The 19,638-nt window shown below is 37.0% G+C and overlaps 1 protein-coding gene across 3 annotated transcripts in view; it reads left to right on the top strand.

Moving 5' to 3' along the window:
• Positions 1-19,638, top strand: part of mub (poly(rC)-binding protein mub) — a 176,260-nt gene that overhangs the window by 70,030 nt on the left and 86,592 nt on the right. The window lies entirely within an intron of this gene.

Consider the following 19,638-nt stretch of genomic DNA (forward strand, 5'->3'; position numbering starts at 1 on the left):
AATTTGGCGAAGTAAAATGTAATTTACATGCAAAAGTAATTCGGACGATAAAAAGAAATTAGCGAACCCCAGACTCTTGAAGTATACTTTTGTATATAAATTTAAAATTTTGTGGTTTGTAGAAGAGGATGAGAGAAAATTGTTTAGCTCGGTTCAATCGATATTTAGTTTTCAATCGCCTTAGACTTATTGTAGAGTCTTGTTACGATCAGAAAAGGAAACATATACACTAATGCCCGCTATATACACCGGGGCGGTGAAGGAAAATGGCGTCTTATTATGTTGTAATCGGAACGGGACCTAATGGAGCGAGAAATTGATGCCAAAGCATCAATATTGAACCGATCGAAACTAACTTCTCCTCTCTCTAAACCTCTCCTCTATCCGCATCCCCTGGTCTTTATTATAAACGCGATTCCGGGGGGGGGGTAGGGGATAGAGAAGATGAGAGAGAGCTAGCTAGTGAGGAGGGAAATCGGAAGAGCAGGTTTATGTATCCTTCCCCTTGTCCCTTCTCCCCCCCCCGGTTGACGACACCTAGAGCCTCGAGATCTCGAGCTATCGCGTTCCCACTTAGGCATTGAAATAGAAGACGTTTGTCACGCCTGATCTAAATTTAGTTTTCCCGGCATGCCTCTAAAAGCGGATTAAATCGCGCTTTTCAAATTTTTCTCCATTCTCCATCACAAACATCCATCCAGGGGCGCGAAGTTTGCTCGCTATGCCTTGGTCTTCATTTTGTAAGGATGAATTCCCGGTAGATTTTGGAGGTTTCCCTGACGGCGTTTGGGCTTCTTTTCTATATATATATATATATATATTTACTCGCTTCGCCTGGCACGGAAAATGAGAAGATCCGAACGGACGACGTATACCCGAGATCTCTGACACCATAAATCATTAGGAGAAGGGTGGTTGGAAGAGGAGAGAGAGAGAGAGATGGAACAGTGCAGTATACACGCCTCGACGCTATAGCCTCTTTGTCTACTAGAAAACCTCGTGTACTTTTTTTTTCGTCTCTCTTACTCTCTTTTCCACTAGAGCACCTGATGATTTTTCTCCCCATCAAAGGTTATATTGACTCACTCGGCGTGTTCCGTCATTAAAAAAAGACGGTGGTACGTACGGTACCTCGCTATAGTTCTAGCTAGTGTCCGACAGATTGTCTTTCTGCCGCCAGTCCTCCGCCATGTTTATTCTAACAATTACGCTCCGCACCAATCTTCGCAAAATTGCTGATTTATTAGATAGGAGCGGGCGACTCTTCCATCAACCCCGCCTGCATGGTGTAGTAAGGGGACCTTTGTTTTAGTAATTTAGTTTCTAAACAACACGCAGTTTTAGTGACTTAACCCTTTTACTATATAGGTTTTCCTGACGGGGCTACGTATGGGACTTCTCTAACTGAATTGTAAAGAAAATAACAAATCGCCTTTTGCGTCAAGTTATTTTCCAAAGACTTGATTACACCTAAAAGCTCGCTTCTCGTGTCAATTAGTTTGTAGTAGTTTTTTTTTATTAATGTTTAGGTAATATTTTATTGAACTGGTGTTGTTATTAGAATTATAGTGTTTTTTTCCACATTTTTAAATGCTTTGTCATACATACGCCATCACCTACACTCTTTCTAAGGAACAGATATTTAAGGCAGTCTAGACGTTAGACCTCTTAAGGATATACCACGGAAACTCCTTCCTATTAATAATTACTTTTTTGCCTGCAAAAGATGTTTTGGTCGTGGTTCTAAATTGAGTTTTCTTTCTTTCTTGTTTTTCTCCTTTTACTTTTTTATGGGCTTATTTTTCGTCGTTTTAGTCGATCGTCGGTGGTATTAGTTTTGGGTTTTTACTTACCTTGGGAGTCCCCCCAATCTCCCATAAATGAATAGATCGCTTTTATAGGGCTTTACGGCACTCGTTACGATCAAAGTTTTTATCGACTTGAAGGAAAGAGTGAGTGAGCGAGAGAGTTTTTAGGGGTTCCTTGGATTCTTTCGGGTCCCAACGCGGCCGCGAATCCGCTAAAGTTTTTAGGTGAGAAGGGTGGACTAGGAAGAAACCCTGCATGGGTTTATGGGAGATTTCTGAGCTCCTTTGCTCGCTCTTAGGGACTGGCAATCCATCAACGTCTTTCGACAGTCGAGCGCGCGTCCTGTCTTTTCTCTCTTAATCAGAACCGGGTGCGTTCATCCGAGAAGCCGACTCCAACCTGTTACCCTATTTAGGAAAGAGTTTGCGGTATACTTCCACCACTTAGAATTTGATCGTTTTTCTATTTTTAACCCTGGGCTCTTTGCAGAGTCAACCGGATCCTTGCATTTTCAACAAATAACTTGTAATTTCAAACAGTGACACTTAACTATAATTCTTATTCACTTTTTTGAAGTACTTAAGTAGGTGCATATAATAAGGCTACAAACTATCTCTTGTTAATATAGGGGCAGTGGTTCATAGAAAACTGGTTGCGGGGTTAATATGTTATCGGGGATTTGGTGAGGGTGAGAAAGGTCTTGGTAGAAGAGTAAGTTGAAGCTCTTCCAATAACGTATGCCTTTCTCGATTACTTATTTTCTCGAGTGACCCGCAACAGAGAAGGGACCAGAGAGAGAGAGGGTGTATATTTTTTCTTTCCTCTTCCATCTTTGCTCTCCAGACTGCCGAGCTATATATATTAATATGTAAGATAGGCCTTGGATATGTAGTACCGTCCTACCGCGATGTATCCGCAGTCGAGGCGCGTTATCATCCCAGAAGCACTCGCCTATCGGGATTCGGCCGAGCAAGGAAGGGAGGAGAACGTTCAACTTCAACATCACCTCTGATATATATTTTTCTCCCGCTCTTCATCCTCCGCATCCACCTTCGGCCGCGTCACTCCCAAGCGCAAACCTCTTCCTTCCTACCTTTTCCTCTTCTCGACCTTACAAAGGTATGTTCGGTTTCTCAAACTCTCCAAGGGATAGGCAAGGTAAACCCCTCCTCCCTCTACCCGAATGTATAGCCCCCTAAGACCCCGAGAGAGAGTGAGAGAGTTTGAGGGTGGGTAGGCATGTGTTGCTTCTCCGAGCGGAATGTACCGTTTTTGATTGATTTCTCTCTCTAGGCCAAAAGGGATACCGTGCCTTTTTTTACTCTCCAACAGCTCGCTTACTTTCACTCCGAGTATGCCCTGCCAAGAAACCCAATCTTAGCTTAAACCTGTGAATATTACGTCAGAGCAAAATGGACGTATCTTGAAACGAAAATGATTTTCTCTTTTCCATTTATGTAATTTCTAATTTCCTGAATTTATAGAACTGGGGAGAGTTTTAGAGGTATAGATTTATCATCTATTAGAATATTACATCCTATTACAAGGCGGGTTTTTACGAATACTTCTAAGGTTACGTTTCTGAAATCGCAACTTCTCCCGTTACGATGTTTAAATCTTGAAGGAGATAGCGAAGCAACGATGTTTATTGTGCTTGAAATGGTCACTAACGCCGGCAGTCTCGCTCCCTCGCTCTGATAAATATTCTTTCCTTTTCTTCTCATCCCGTATTTTTTGCCATTTTAGTTATCTCATCTTTAGTTTTCCGTGAGTGTAAGGTATGAGTGAATCGAAATTGAAGCCCATTCTTAGGCCTTTCCGCCCGCTTCCCTTAGAATCATATCGTGGTCACTCCCTTTTATTTTAGGAGCGAATCTTGTTGAAGTTTTTAGATTCAAACTTCTTCCTTCCTTTTCTCCGGTTACGTTGTTCTTTTTTTTTTCACGGGCTTTGCTGCTGTGATGGGAGTTTTCACTCTTCCGACTCAGGGTATGTGCCCTAGGATGCTTATATTATATAGGAGAAAAGATGAGAAAGAATGGATGGCAATTCTTTTCCTAGTTTGCTTTTGATTTTTACTTTTTTTGTTTCTTCTTATTCAACATGATTTATAACTTATCGATCTCTTTATTTTTCTATAGGGGGTTATAAATAGAATCGCTTAGTCTTATGGATCGAACACACAAACCCTCATTTAGGGGTTTGAAAGAGAATGTGAAGTATATCAATGTAGATTGATTTCTTTAATTTATTATGAAACTTGTGTAACCTTTGTTTTTACTTTTTATGCAACACCTAATATAGTCCAAGTTTAACTATAGATCTCCATAAATATTACTATTATGGATGACGTAATATCCGTAATATTAATTTACTTCCGATTATGTACTTCCGGAAAAAATCACCTCCCTTTTCTTCAACAAAATCAAAATACAAGAAATTTAAAAATTATGAATTCATAACAAAATTTCTGAATGTTAAAAAAGAAATATATATTTCGTCCGGGGGAGAGTAGGAGTAGCTGCTACATGTTCTTTCAAATTTTCTGTTACATCGCTGAAAACTAATTTGCGTTTTTCTTATCGTACAAGAAAAAATAAGAAAAGAAGAACTTGCGGAAAAAATAATTACGCAACTCGCGAGAGATGAAAAAAATTATCCTAGAGAAAGAGAAAGCGTAGGATAGGATAAACTAAAGCGAGAGAAGAATAGGTATTCTCCTTTTTAAAAAAAATATTCTAGCCCCCAAAACGTTTTAATAATTTCGAGGTATCCCCTAGAGATGGAGAGAGAAGGAGAGGAGAGAGAGAAAAGGAGGCAAAAACGTCCAGGAGTGTTATACTGTATAGTAAGAGAAGGTGGTAAGGGGGAGGGGGGAAAGACAAAACGCCTTTTATATGTAAATTCGGAGTTCTTTTTCTCATCGTATTCTTGAGGCTTCTCTTTTTCCGGGTTCCCAAAAAGATTCTTCTACCACTTTTCTACGACTTTAACTGGTGCGCTAAGGTTTTTTTACATACCTACCAAGCTACCTAGCTACCTAGCTAATCGAAAAAAGGGAAAAGGCTGCATGGCCCCCATGCAGAAATAGGGGAGAAGAAAAACGAAAAAATCTCGGTAATGAAGTACAGGATTAAGCCCACACGACGAAAACTTAAAATCCTCACCAGTATATAGAAGAAAAAGAAAGCTTGTTAACTCGAGGAGATTAATATATATATATATGAAAAAAGAATGAACGTAGGAAAAAATGTACCTGCATGGTATAAAGAATTTTTTAAAAATTTATTCTCTCGCATGCCTGCGCTTGTAATTTTACTAGGTATAATCTTACCTGGGAAAATTAATCTAGATTTAGCGTTCAAAAGTTTAAAATTGGTTGAGGTTGGTTTAATATAGAGGTCAAGGTTGCGTTCGGACTCGCGCCGTCACTTAGTGTAGTAAGAAGTTTATTTTGAAATCATTATATATATTATGTTAGTGTCTTGTTATAAGCCTAATATGTAACATTCTCGCTCGCCTATTCCCGATCTGATTTAAACCCAGTCTTCCTCATTACCCCTTTAACCAATTCCATGGCCTAGAGGTAGCGAGAAAGAGATACTCTTAATGACGTTCGTTAATTACTTGTATTACGTATTATTTCCTGGCTTCCAGTCGAGTGCCGCTACGCCACTTCCCATGCATGCAGGACTATAAATGGGAATGAGCCCCTAGCACTCAACTTGTGGAATTAGATTGAAATTCATTTGACACGCGCTTTTATTTTAAAGCATTGAGGTTATTGTAAGGATATACCACTGGCCACTCGCTATTGGTCCTGAGCCCGTACGGGGCTGTGGTTTCAGTAAGCCCCTTGTAGAATCGCGGGCAATAACCCGAGGGTTGGCTAGTAGGGATGTATAGCCTTAGCCTGTAGGTTTATTTCTAGGGAGAGTCAGTAGGTGGTCGAATCGGGACGAGTTGATTGCTTTGGGCAACGGGGCGAATACTTTCTGGAGCTCCTTGTTAAGGACTTTAAGCTTCTTCAACCTTTTCTCCGTTTATCCTCGAAAGAGTGAGATCTATTCCGTAGAAGGAAGTAGCCTCAGTAGGCTAAAGGGGTGTTTTACGCTTCCTTTCACACTCCCGTTTCCTTCATAGAATATATACCTACGGTTCTACTCTACAACACTCTAGTTTCCTAGCTAGCTACCAAGAATTCGTTAATGTTGCTAAGAGTATGGAGTCACTAAAATTCCAAAACCCATCCTCGCCTATACTTCTTTAGATTCGATTGTTTATTATCTAATAAACTAATAATTGAAACACACCTAATAAAACCATAACTAAAATTTTCAATTTTTACGAATTTAAATGCTAAAATAATTTATTTTTAAGTTAAGATATTTTTGGTTTCAATTTCTAAAGTATTTATTAATAATATTTATAGTTTTTAATGAAAAGGTTTTGGGTTTTTATTATTAAGGCAGTAACTTTTGAATGCAAATTGTACAATTCACTCAACCCAAAAAATCTCGAATAAAACCCGGGTTTTTTTGGAACCCTGTTTAATACCCAAAGTACAGACTTACTTTGACCACAAAGAGTTTATGAAAGAGGATAGAGCAAGGTGTCCATATTCATAGTGAACCCGAATGAATTCTTGCCGAGATATATATAGGTATATCCCTTGGTTGGTGGAGCGAGCTCCTTTATCACTAACGAGTCAAGCCCGCAGTCGACAAACTCGGCAAGGCAGGCAGCGACCGTTATGCTCATATTCTCTCCTTTTATTACCTACTTTAGAATCTTCTTATAGAGGCAAAGGCCTTCATACTCTCAAAATTGAGTTTTGCTAGGAGCCAACCGAGGCTTATTTTTATATACCAACCAAACCTGGCCTATCTATGATAAGAGATCAGGCAGCAGGGACTGCGTGCTTGGGAGGAGTTAGTGAAGTATAAGGAAATAAGTGAGACGTCATCCTGCAATTTTATTTCCGTTTAGGAACTAAGCCTTCGTAATGTTCTCTGTTATTTCGACGTAGGTTAATTGTAAAGTGACATTAGTGAATGAGAGGTAACATCGGGAATGGTTAATGTGGTGCCATGAAATGGGAGATGTTAATTCATTTTGTATTCTCCTTCGGAGACAAACTTTTTATTTACTTTTTTTCCTTTACGATTTGCAAAGCTTTCTTTAAGCCTAAAAAAAATCCGTGAAACAGTATCTCAAGTTATCAAAAAATAAATAATAAAAATAACCCACGCTAAGAGTATTTAAAATTTCCCAAAATTTATTTTTTAGTTCTTATAAGAAATTGTTGATATACTTTATTTTTATGTATATTTTCGCTGCAGGGTTTATATTTACCAGGATTTAGTTTTGTTGAAAGAGAAAAAAAAAGAAAAGTCGATCTAAACAGATTTAGATTTTCTCTCCTTATTTTTTTGTCCTTTTTACATCTTTTCCTTGTTAAAGTTGAAATGTTGAAAGACCGGATAAGACAGCAAAATTCAGGATTTTTCTGTCTCTAAAGCTTTTAAGTTTTTATTTTTCCTTAACCCGAATAAAAAAATATACATCCTTTTTAAACAGCTATAGCTGGAAGCCCCGAGAGTTTTAAGACAAAGGGACATACGTTTTTCTTTTCTTTATTTTTTTGAACAACTAGTGAAAAATAAAAGTTATATAAGCAACATCCAAAAACGGATCGAGTTGTTATTATTTAGTTGAGAGAAAGCGTCTAGCCCGTGTTGTCAAAGTTTAAAGTCAATTTCTTTTACGAGATTATATATTTATTTATTTAGAATTATTAGATTTTGCAAAATTTTAAAAGTATACTTATCCCCATCTTATGACTGATGTTTAATTTATTTTTCTATTCAACCTTACCGTGTTTAATTCCAACACTGTTTTTTAATTATCCTCACTTTTTAATCTAATGACGCCTTATTTGCACTCTGTGCTTAATAATCCTTGATTTTAAGGTTTGTAATGAATACATGGAAGCCGTAGACGTAAGGTGATTCACTGGCCCAGTGGATGAGATCCTTATATTAAAGTTTACTATATTATTACCATTACTGAAGTTACTAATAATAATAAGCTTTCCTGCAGCCTTAAGCCATGTTACAACAATTAGTTAAAATCAGCTAATTTCTCCCCTCGTTTAATCGAGGGGGCAGAATTGGTGTTAGGTGTACAGATGAACGTCTTCTCCTGAAAATCAGATCAATAGCTTAGGGTCCCTGAAGGTTTTCTATAGTAACCCTTATAGATTGGGGAAAATATCCTCTCGAAATGGACGCCGGTATAGCGGGCATTAAGACGCCCCGAGTGCTGTCCATCGCCGGTGAACGTGACAAGGGGGCTACCGGACTTAACAATTCCGATATCGAGCGGCGATTTAACGACCTAGGCGGCTTTCGGGATCTGTCTGATAGAAAATGGGCAAAGGCAGAGTTAGGACCAACACTCTTGGTATCTTATTAGCGACCTTAACAAACTACGTCTTGAACATAGCTAGCTAGCTGCCTCGAGGATTTTCGAAATGAACAGGGTGTGAAGATTCCATTCACACGCGCTCTTGGCATCGATATACGAAGCATCAAAGCTTGTTACTTGTTGGTATCGATTGTAAACAAGTAACCAAGGCTTACTAGAATTATGTTCTACCTCATCTAGTCTCTCTTTTTTTTTATACTCGAATCTAGTTCCACTTTGATATCTTGTTACAAGATTGAATATTTTAGAAAGAAAAGACCTTAATAGTTATAGCACCAATTTCATTCCTGGGGGGGATTTGCCACGAACGAAACGTCACGTGCTTGGTTAATAAATTAATTTTTGTTAAGCCCTGTCACGTGGATACTGTAGTTATTGAGTAAGAACATAAATATGAAATTTTAGTATCGATTTATCATCATATCTTGTAACATGTTTCGATGTTCATACCCTGTATGTATATAAAATCGTCTTATATATATATAAATATACGTTGTTATTAACCAACCACCTTGTTTAATAGTCTATTACGCTTAAATGGTTAATTAGCGAGATTCCCCTTGCATAACCTGCCAAAGTCTTGGCGGAAGATTTTCGCCTCGTTCAAGGCCGGCAACCACCTTCGTATATTCTAAAACTAGTATGTACTAATCAAAATGTAGCAAGATCGAGAGGGTCGTCGTCGTCGTCTTGGATCTCGGGCTGGTAGTAGTAGTAGTAGTGGTGGTCTATATCCGAGTTTAATTAATTCCGACAACGTTCCCGATACATTTAAACCCGAGCTTCAATGTTCGTTTACGTTTCATCCGAACTTAGCTAGCCCATGTAGTTTGCTCTATTTCTCCCTTTAACTTCCTAAGTTTAAGCTTGTTTGTACATTCCGGTTTAGAAATTTACTGATAAATGCCTTGTTTACTAATGTATAATCATTTTAAATCGCTCGTTGTTTTCAAATTAGGTAGGCGAAATTACTCTATAAAGATACCCCCCTTCTTGTTAGCGGTATATATTAATTTTAAATTAGTTTAAAGTGAATATAAACATTCAAATTAGTGGTGCCAATTTGTTAACAAATTGAAATTTCCGCCTATATGTTGGCTTCTCCCTGAACACCGGAGTGCTGCGGGTAAAACGTTTCTACAGGCGCTCGTAGGAAATACATTAGATTGTCAACGCCTAAATGGTGGCTTCTCCTAATGTTTTGAAAAAATACAATATAAAAGGAAGAAATGTATTTAATGTTCCAGTTAATAACGAGAAAAATTTTTTTTTTTAAATTATAATATCATAAAAATAAAAATATCGCAGACATTTGATTTAAGAATTCGTACAAAAGTTATGTCATCATTTTTCGGAAATATGGAGAAAGTAAAGTAGGGTGGGGTTTTGAATTAACCTAATATCCAAAGGCAAGCACTTACACACACGGATTCTTTCGAGTCTATCCATCTTTTTCTTTTTTCTTCATCTTCATCTTCAGCTTCTTCTGGGGATGAGATGAGATGAGACGCGATGCCTCATTCCTTTTTTTCTCTTTCCAAGATTATAATCGAATTTCTACCCAGGCTAGTAATTTTTCTGTCTTTCTTCCTCCTCCTTTTTTATAAAGCAAGACATAATAAATACTCTAAGATGTTTTTTTTGGTTTTTTTTTTAATTTTTCTTTGCGAATGAACGACATACGGTAAGACGACGAGTTTAGTCAGTTATACCTTGAATATTTTAAAAGGTTTAATTTTTTATACTTTCAGTAACCGATCTGATCAGTATTTTTACCTTGACCCAATGTAACCTTGGCTCAATATTCATTTAAATATTTGAATAAATTCCTGAAGCCTGGAAAGAAACGTATCTGATACTTTGTCTTTTGGCGAATATTTTAAATACGGTTCGCTTAGCGATGGGAGGGTTCTAGAAAATTGCGTGCGTAACCCCCATCTCTGATGATGAACCCCCGGCTCTATTTTTAATCATATTCCCTCCCATCCTTTACACATGCTCCCTTCTCCATCTACCTCTTGGTGATTCTACCCAACAATGCAATGTATTTGCCTTATTTTTCCCCTCATTTTTGAATCCACGCTACAATTTTTTTGACAGTTTCTTGAAATAACGTACCCCTCCCTTTCCTCCTTTTAATTTGTAAAACGGTGCTAAAATATTGTATCAACCCATCGACGTATATATATATATATGTGTGTATATATATGTATATTACATGAAAACTAATGTTATTATGTTTTGTCACTCAACTTTTCTGCATGGTATAATGGTCTTTTGTCACGTCAAATATTATTTCAAAGTCCTTTTTGCCTTCGTCGTAATTTGTACAGCAAACTTCCCCCCCCCCATTGGAACATTATTTTTTTTTTGCATAATAATATTCTCAAAGGACTTGAAAGGTTTTTCGACAGCTTTGTCAAGATTCATTTTAAAATTGTAACAGGGCGTTAACTTCAATTTTAATAGAAGTTATTTTTAAGCAAATAATGTATACGTACCCAATGAACAAATTCTTAAAAGGAATAATATTTTTGTTTTGTAATATACAGCTCCAGGACTGAATAACATCTTTCATTTATGTAGATTAAAGTATAGGGGTTATATAAAGGGTGTTAGAGCTGAAGTACAAAGAGTCCTATGGCCCATTTTGAGTAGAAAATTTTCTATGACATTATGTCGTCCGGAGTACGGTTTACAAGTTTTGATTAGAGTAAGTTTTAGATATGACGCAGCCTTACACTTTCTTATTCAGATACCTATAAATTCAGACTGAAAAAGTACTTTGAAAATACAAACGTAAATTTAAAATAACGGTAAAAATATTTCGTCGGGTCGGTTCCGTCCGGGTTTCTATTGTATGTACTTTAGAAGAATATGTAATACGCTGTACTCTTAAATTATATACAAAATAAGGAAAGGTTCTTTCTGTATACTGCTGTTTTGGTGTATAACCTAGCTATATCTGAAGTTTCGTGCTTGTCTGACATTTGTATTCCTTAATGCCGACGTTTGTGGAGCATTTTCTTTTATATTCATAAATATGTCTCTGTATAGCCCGTCTCAGTTTCATTGTAGAGCGTTATTGAAGGCCGGAATACGTGTTTTTAACTATACGAGACCAAGTCTTAGGTAAGATTGACCCTACGGTATGGAGTTAAAGAAAGTTCATAGTAGAGTTGGAAAAGAATTTCAAAATTAAACTTTTGAAGAAGAAAAACTCAAAATTACATCCGCAGATACGCTTCTTGAAAAAAAAGTACCTCGATGAAAGTATAATATGGACCGTTTCGATTGAGGATTCATGGCTACTATATATTTAACGCCTACACTATGCCAACCTGACACGCAATTTTGGTTTGTTTTCGATTCCAAGTAAATTGAAATTGCCTTTCGTGAGCTCTGATTTTGACACGACGTTGTGTCGTCTTATAAGTTGTATTTGAAAATACAAAGACATTTTCTTAGAGCATTGGGGAATATATCTTATTGAGAGGGAAGTTCGACTGGGGGGTTTTAAAAACAAAACAAGAAAAATCCCGATCTTGACTTTTTGCTCTCGCTTTTAATAAATTTGTTTTGGGCGTGCTTGGTATAGCGGCGAAGTTCAAAATTCTCCCCGAGCGGTTTCTAGCTGCGAAGCTCCGTTTCTTAGAAGAGCGTGAGCGGAGGAAAGCCAATTTAAGAAATCTCTCGGAAATTTCCCATCATAACACCTTTGGCTATATAAAGGTAGAATTCTTCTAGCCAGGGCCCATAGCTGGCTCTCGAAAATCCCACACACGCCGCGTTGAACAATACAATTTCTGTAATCCGATTCCGCCCCAATACCTTTCTCCCCCATCCTTTTCGCTGGCGACAACCTTTTGGTCCCACTTTTATTTTCGCATCTACGAGTCGTTCGTGCATAGCCAGGCAGCCATCCAGACCTAGAGGTATAGAAGGGGTAGGTAGTTTTAGGGAGGTATAAAAAAAAAGTCGTGTCCACCCCATGGTATCCCGTTGGATTTAATACCAGCACGTAGGACCGTAACCCATCTCTACTGGTATGTATAGGTACGTAGGGGCATCACGATCCCAATGTCGGATTTTTATAGCTCGCCCTTTTTTTTCTCTTGCTTCTTACGGACGGTTTCCGGCCTAGGGTATAACTCTTGTATTTCTCTCCCATCCTCTCCCGAGGAGAGCCAAGAGGACTCTTTCTCTCTCTCATACCGTCCCTATCTCTCTCTCTCGCTCTCCAATATAGGTTTTTCCCGAATTTTACACGGAGCTTTGGATGCGCAATGCGGCAAAGCCTCTTTTTCGTCACCCCCTACCTCTATTTTCTCTCCCCCCCCCCAGCGCAATACCTAAACGTGACGACGGCCTTTTATTATTAGATGTACCTTTAAAAATACCTTTTTCCCGTATTACGTAGAGGTAAGGTTGGTAGGTTGACTGGCTGGGAAGCCGACTTTCGTCGTTTGCCCCTTTCACGCCAATTGCTTCTCGTACAAAATACAGGGTGATAAAAAACGTTACTTGTATAGAACCAATTAGTAATCTGTACTCGCAACTCGTAACGCGTGTTGGTAAAAATTAACGAGAGAAATTATGTTTTGCTAGGGTTCCCACTGCGCTGTCTGCTTTCGTTAAACGGTTTTCCGCTTTGAAAGAAGGCAGGGGGCGCTCAAGGATGGAATACCTCAAAATAAACCCCTTCAATTTAAAAGTTTCCAAGGAGATCTTCATTTAATTTTAATTATAGAATTAAATAGATCAGCCTTAACTAAATTACACGATTCAGCGCGAACATTTTCCTTACACATTAAAAATTTGCAAAAGTGTGTCTGTTATAACGTCTCAATAATAAAAAAATGTCACTTTCGTTCAAGTATAACCCTGAGATGAGAAGTGAAACAAAACACCCTGTACATTCTAACCTTTTGCCAACTCACACGAACCTGTGTGTGTGTATAGACCTATATATATGTATACATTAGAAAATTCTTCCTTGTATGAACATAAGCTTGTCAGCTGCATATATATACATTTCCCGGGGTTTTTCATGGGCGTTCATTCTTAATCAAAGTTTTTCCTAGTCTTTCTCTCTCGGTCTCTCTTCCCACTTCTTCTTCTTCTTCTTGTGCTTTCTATCCTTCTTTATTTCTTGTTTGCAGCTAGCTAGCTTCTTATAAATAAATTTCCAAGTCTTCTTATTCGTGTTGGAATTGCTTGGCAATGAACTAGATGGAAAAATCTGTTTGTTATTACGAAGAGCAGCGCGGCGCGTGCGAACTAGAATATATCGGGTGGTATTAAGGATTTATAACGTATAGAAGAGATGTAAAAAGGGAGCTAGGGAAAAAAATATACTAAAGGGTGACTTGGTACACCCACCGGGTAATTTTTTAGCGAGTTGTCAGTCGAACGTTCCGAGTCATTCGCTTTTTCGTGATTGCAGATGTTTCTCGTTATATTCTCTATTGTTCCAAGGCTGTGCTCTCAATTTATTTTCTTCTCAATATACGCGTGCATGCGTGGTGGTGGTGTACGCGAATATATAAGTTCTAAATCCGCCACCGCAGCTAGACAGCTCAACTCAACTCTTTCTTTACCCCCCTCCCCTTCCTCCTTAATTTCAAGGGAGTATGAAACTATCTATAGCTTTGGACCGTAACTTTGAGGTGTTTTTTTATTTTTACTACTAAGTTCTAAAGAGGTATATTAGAGAAATGGTTTCTTTTCTTAGGTAAGGTGATGGCTGATTTGAACCAAAATTTATGTAGCTGTAGTTAAAGATATAATGAAGCATTATGCAAATTTTCAGTCGGATTGGTTGGAATTTACCAGAGTTATCGATCGAGTTAGGAACTTCGTAAAAGTATTGTTCCGCCATTTTGTAGATAAAAACCAAGGCTTAATTGCCCCTTTAATACTCCCACCACATTCACTAAATCTGCCCTGTACAATTCCCGGAGTTAAACCGGGTGAATCTACAAATCGTATATGTTTCTCTCTAATAATAATAATAATAAAAAATATACCATTTAAATCGTAAACAGCTTGCTTGAACTTTGAGATATACATACGATTATATACTGAAGAAAAAAGTGAAATATTTTGATTCCATTAAAACTTGATCCCATTCTATATGTAAGCTTTTTAACAGTCTGTTTTTAGGGACCTCTGGCTAATAAATTCATTTTTCCGAGGCGCTCGTAGTCTGAAAATGGCTGTACGTACCATTAAAAAACAAATACAGCGACACATGGAATCTTTATGGTGCCGATGTTATACTTTTCGAGAAAGTCTTATATCGTATCTTTATTTATTGACGTCATCCTTAGTTTTTTCTCCTTACTCGGTGAAGGGGAGATTAAGATTCCCTGTGTCGCTTCTATTTTTTTTTTTTTTGCTTCTCGGCCATACTTACACGGTGTTTTTTATCTCGTTTACGTAATAACGCTATAGAATTATTTTCTTGATAAATCCTGAAAGCTTTTCGTCATTATATCCGCTTTTTATTTTGAGGTTTCGTTATTATCCGAAACAAATTTTACAAAATTGAACTTGAATAGAGAAGCCCTTCAATTTTTTTTTTAAAGATAGCATTAACAAATAAAATATAGTTTATGGTATTAATCATTCTTAATACAGTAACGAAAAAAAGAGAGAAAATTACTTAAGACGTCCAGGGAAAATCTGGGGAAAATTAGGGAATTTTGAATTTGAAAACCTTCACCAAACCCTGCATGCATGGAGAAAGATACCCTTGACGACTTATAAATAAAACTAAATTGAATCCGTAAACTTTCCTTCGTAATGAGTAATGTAAAATGAAAACATTGTTTTTTTTATTATTAAAAAAAATAATCCCATTTTGTGTAAAAAAGGGACTTTTAAAAAACAACGTGTGTATGATGGGAAAATCCGATAGAGTAATTCCGGGAGCGTATCCCATTGTTTTTTGTCTCATTCTTGAAAATAGACTTTAATGAAATTTTCGCCAGAATAAATGCGCCCGAGACTTAATAACGGTATAGTATAGCGTGTTGTTTTTTTTTTTTTAAATAAACCGAGAAAACGAACGAGGATACCGGAAGAGTGGGGGGGGGGGCTGCGCTCGCTTTTTATTCGTATTAAAAATAAAATAATAACGGCGATTTTATGTTTCCTTGGCACGACTCGTTTTTCCCGTTGCGCTCGGTGTATGATCCCTTTTCCGTAGACCATTTCGATATAAACCTTTATTTGGTTCGGATGTAACTTTCCTCTTTGTAAATACGTTATACATACCGAGGGAGGTGAAGTATTTTGAACGAAATAGTGCATACGAAACCGAGTGGGATAAGATGAAAAAAGGGAATAGTTTCCGAGAAATTTACTGGTATTACTTTTTTCATCCATTAGGCGAAGATGGCTTGAAAATACTTATCCCTGGCTGGGTTTATATACCTATATTTGGATTCTGCGTGTATTTTTGTTTTTTATTTATAATATTTTTTATTTATTTTTTTGCATTAAGGTAAGGATCTATTATTCCTTATTCCACGGAAATAGTTATCGTTTTGATGCAATATTTTAATATTTTTGAACTCTAATGTTCAGTTTTGTTTACCTCTTTTTCGCCATAACTGTGTTGCAAACGCTTTCTTTATATTCTATTTGAAATAAAACTATACGCTACTAAAGGAAAGATAAGTTGTTCAGGATAAGTTGTAAGTGTAATTATTTTCAATAAATATCCGGATTATTCGCTAGACAATTCCGTATATAAGTGCTTCCATAAGTTTATAAGATATGTGCCATAAGTATGCTTCGTAATTTTATAGACTTACTGAGAGCTAGTTCGAGAACGACAAGCGAGAATTGATTACACTCGGCTAGTTTTGCAGTCCATCTTCCTATTTAATCTGTACTAAGCCTTTGACAGCGCCTCACCAGGCGTTGCTTTACGAGAATCTGTGACGTTTCATCTACATCACTTCATGATAAGCTCTCAGTAACCAGAGACAAACTTATGGAACATATCTTATGAACTTATGGCGCTTGGAAACAAAATTCAGAAGATTAAATTTTCCGTAAAGTCTTCTATAGAATTCTAAGAAACTGTAGACTAGTTTTGGTTTCCTTCTTGTTGCCATTTCGTTTCTCAAAATCCCTAATTGGGCCTTTATCCTTAATCGGATTAAATTAGATTTGTGTCTTTGACAGTTCTCTCTTCGTAAATGAGTAGGCTTTAGTCTTAAGACTTGTTTCCTCCCCAATCTCACTATTAGTAATCGTCAAATGTCTAACAAGACCTTATTAGGATCCAATTCCAAATCTAGGGGGTCCTTTGGTAATCAGAATTAAGTCCAATTTTAATTAGGCCTTGACTGACTATACTTCCAGTAAGCCTTTGCCAATACGACTTTAGTCCTCTGACAACTAATAAAATAAGTTTACATATTTTATTCAATAATAACGAATTAACCTTATTATCGGGTTATTATTATTATTTTTTAATTAAGTAATTAATTAGCAAATTTTTAATCCACTATGCCTGGATATAGAAGATGTTACCTAAGCCTAACTTTTTGGCGGGATATATTCGTAATAAAGTGGGATGAGAGTTTTTACTGCGCTCGAGTTGAGTTTCTTTTTGCGCTATATACGGGAAAGTTTCCTTTAGTTTTAGCTCTTCTATTTCCTTAAAGTTAAATATTTAAAATATGTTTTATCGTGCAACGTAAAAAAGCGTAAAATGTGTATATTTTTTTTTTTCGTTGGAGAATCGGCGCAAGCTGCTTGGGATTTTTAGAAGCTCCGGAGCTAGCCAACGGTGGTGGTAATAAAGATATAGGAAAGGTGGAAGCATTCCTGCAGATACTACACTCTTTCCTTCTCTTTTTCCTTTGCATTATTGATGATGCCGCGCCTTGCTCCGATCTTCCTAGAGAAGGAAAATGGGAATTGTACAAATTTTTACCTGAGCTTTTCTCTCTCTCTTTCTCCCCGAGAGATGGGATAGCGAAGCTTCGCGGATTAAAAGTGGGATAAACTTCTTCTTTTTCCTTCTATAAGAGTTATTTTACTTCAACTTGCGGAGGAATTTAATTTCTCAATATTGAAGCTTAAAAGATAGCTGGAGGGGTTTAGAGTCTAAAAGAAAATAAGCCAAAAGTTTAAATTAAAGTATTGATAAAACTAAACAAAAATTTGAAACGTAAAAGTCAACTTTTTTTGTACTTTTGCGCTAGATAACTTTTATATCTTAAGCCTTATTTGAAAGTTAAAAGCAATATTGTGATATTTCTAGCTCCAATTTTTTCAGTAATTTTCTTAAATTCTGTATAATACTATACTATTCTTTACATAACTTAAAACTTTAATAATTTGACTTTGAAATCTGATTGAACATCTAATAATATTCTCATCTAATTTCGAATATTTTGTTTGGCATTAATATTGTACTTTATTTCATACGCTTTTCATCTTCACTTTGAGCGCCAAGATATGCTAAATAAACTACATACTACATTAAGTCGCGGAGCATATTTATTTTTGCTTTATTCTTGCATAATGGCAGACTTGGAAGCCTTGGTTGTTTTTGGTCTTATCCGTACTTTTGGATGGATATAATTGCCAGGCAAAAATACAAAAATGCAATAACCGTTCGGCAAACATCTGCCTGTAATGATAACTATAAATAGCCTTCGTTATCTTTTACCATCGAGCCAAACGTATAGAACCCTCTATCTCTTTGTAAAGGGAAACATTGATGGGAAAAGAGTGGATGTGGGGGTGATTAATTTTCCAATTATTAATCGATAGGCGATTAAGCGAGACGGAATATTAATTAGAAAAATATTTTTGGTCTTTTCCAACCCTGCGGGTCTCCCCTCAATCAGGCGAAATTTTCCAATATCAATTATAGAACCTTCCAAAGTTAATTAATGAAGTTTTCCTTTGCAAAATGTTTAATTTTTACTTGTATTTTCATTACTCGGAATGATCACCACTCCTATTATATCCCACTACATCCCAAACGGAAGTTATTTCCGATTTCTTCTAAATTCATTTTCTAATTTCTGTAAATGACTATATATGTGCATTTTCTTCTGTTTTAGTTGTGTCTACCTCTACTCCAAATATTCATTAGAATCTCTGTTTGCCAACAAACTTGAAGATTTTTTTATAATTCAAGCTGTTGCTAAAATAATTCTAAACGTTAATGAAATTAATCAAGAAGAGTACGACCGAGGTTTACCGCTTTGATATTAAGAAATAAGCCTTGCATCAACAAGAAAAAAACAAGTTTAGAAATTGGAGTAGTTATTTGAGTTTGGGGGTTTTAATGGAAATTAAAATGGATTTCGGTAAATATTATCATTTTTTAATTTATAAGACCGCAAAATGAATCTATTTTGGATAGCGCTATATGATCAGGGAGAGAAGAGGTGAGATGGAGTGGTAATGATGATGGTGGGCGATCTGCGGCAATGAAAGTCTCCCAGTGTACCTCGCTCATAGACGCCCCTACCGTTCGGTAGGCCATAGTTAAGTGCTGCCACGTAGTGCCATAGTATTTTTTTTAGACAAAATGCATGCATCCACGACGTTTCTGTACGCTACGAGGCTACGACCTTACTGAATGCTGGGAGGACTTCGTTGCCATGGATGATGGTACAGACTGCTCTGTTATAGGTATGGAGGTTGCGGCTCCATCCCCTCTCTCCTTCAAGATATGATGATGTTTGCCTGCCATATTTGCAATTTAAAAAAAAATTATTCCTTTTGAAGTTTATTTTGTCGACCTCTTTCGGCGTTCTAGTCTCGCGTACTCTCACTCTCTCTCTCTCCCTCAAAGGGATTGCAGCATGGTGAAAGAATCGAGGGAGCGAGTAGTGGCTGGAAGGATTTTAGTCGTCGACGTTTTTTCCATTCCGTTAGCAATTTCATATTTTCATGCGAGAATTTTAAGCGTAAAGTAAACAACTCCTCCAAGGGACTTTTAGTGAATAGAATGAATATGAAAAAGAGGAGATATGGATGGAAGAGGCTGGGTAGCTAGAGGAGAGAATCGAGAGAGATGATATATATATTTTTCTTCTTCTCCAGAGCCCTTGGTTTTTAACCAGGAACTCATCTCGTATTCTACGCTCTGTATATTCCAATCTGAATTTTAGTACTAAGCAAATACGATATTTTCACCTTACTCCAACGAAGTATATCCTAGGCTGAATTTGAATGTTAGAACTTTACTCTATTTTGGGAAGAGAGAGAGATGAAAGGATGAAGATGACGATCGAATTTTTAGCGACGCAGTCGACTTTCTCGGTATACAGTATCTTTTGTTTCGCATGCACTCCC

This window comes from Phalangium opilio, unplaced genomic scaffold (assembly GCF_054372755.1).
Source record: "Phalangium opilio isolate 3A_F unplaced genomic scaffold, DU_Popi_V2 ptg000024l_1, whole genome shotgun sequence".
In the NCBI taxonomy this organism is placed as follows: domain Eukaryota; kingdom Metazoa; phylum Arthropoda; class Arachnida; order Opiliones; family Phalangiidae; genus Phalangium; species Phalangium opilio.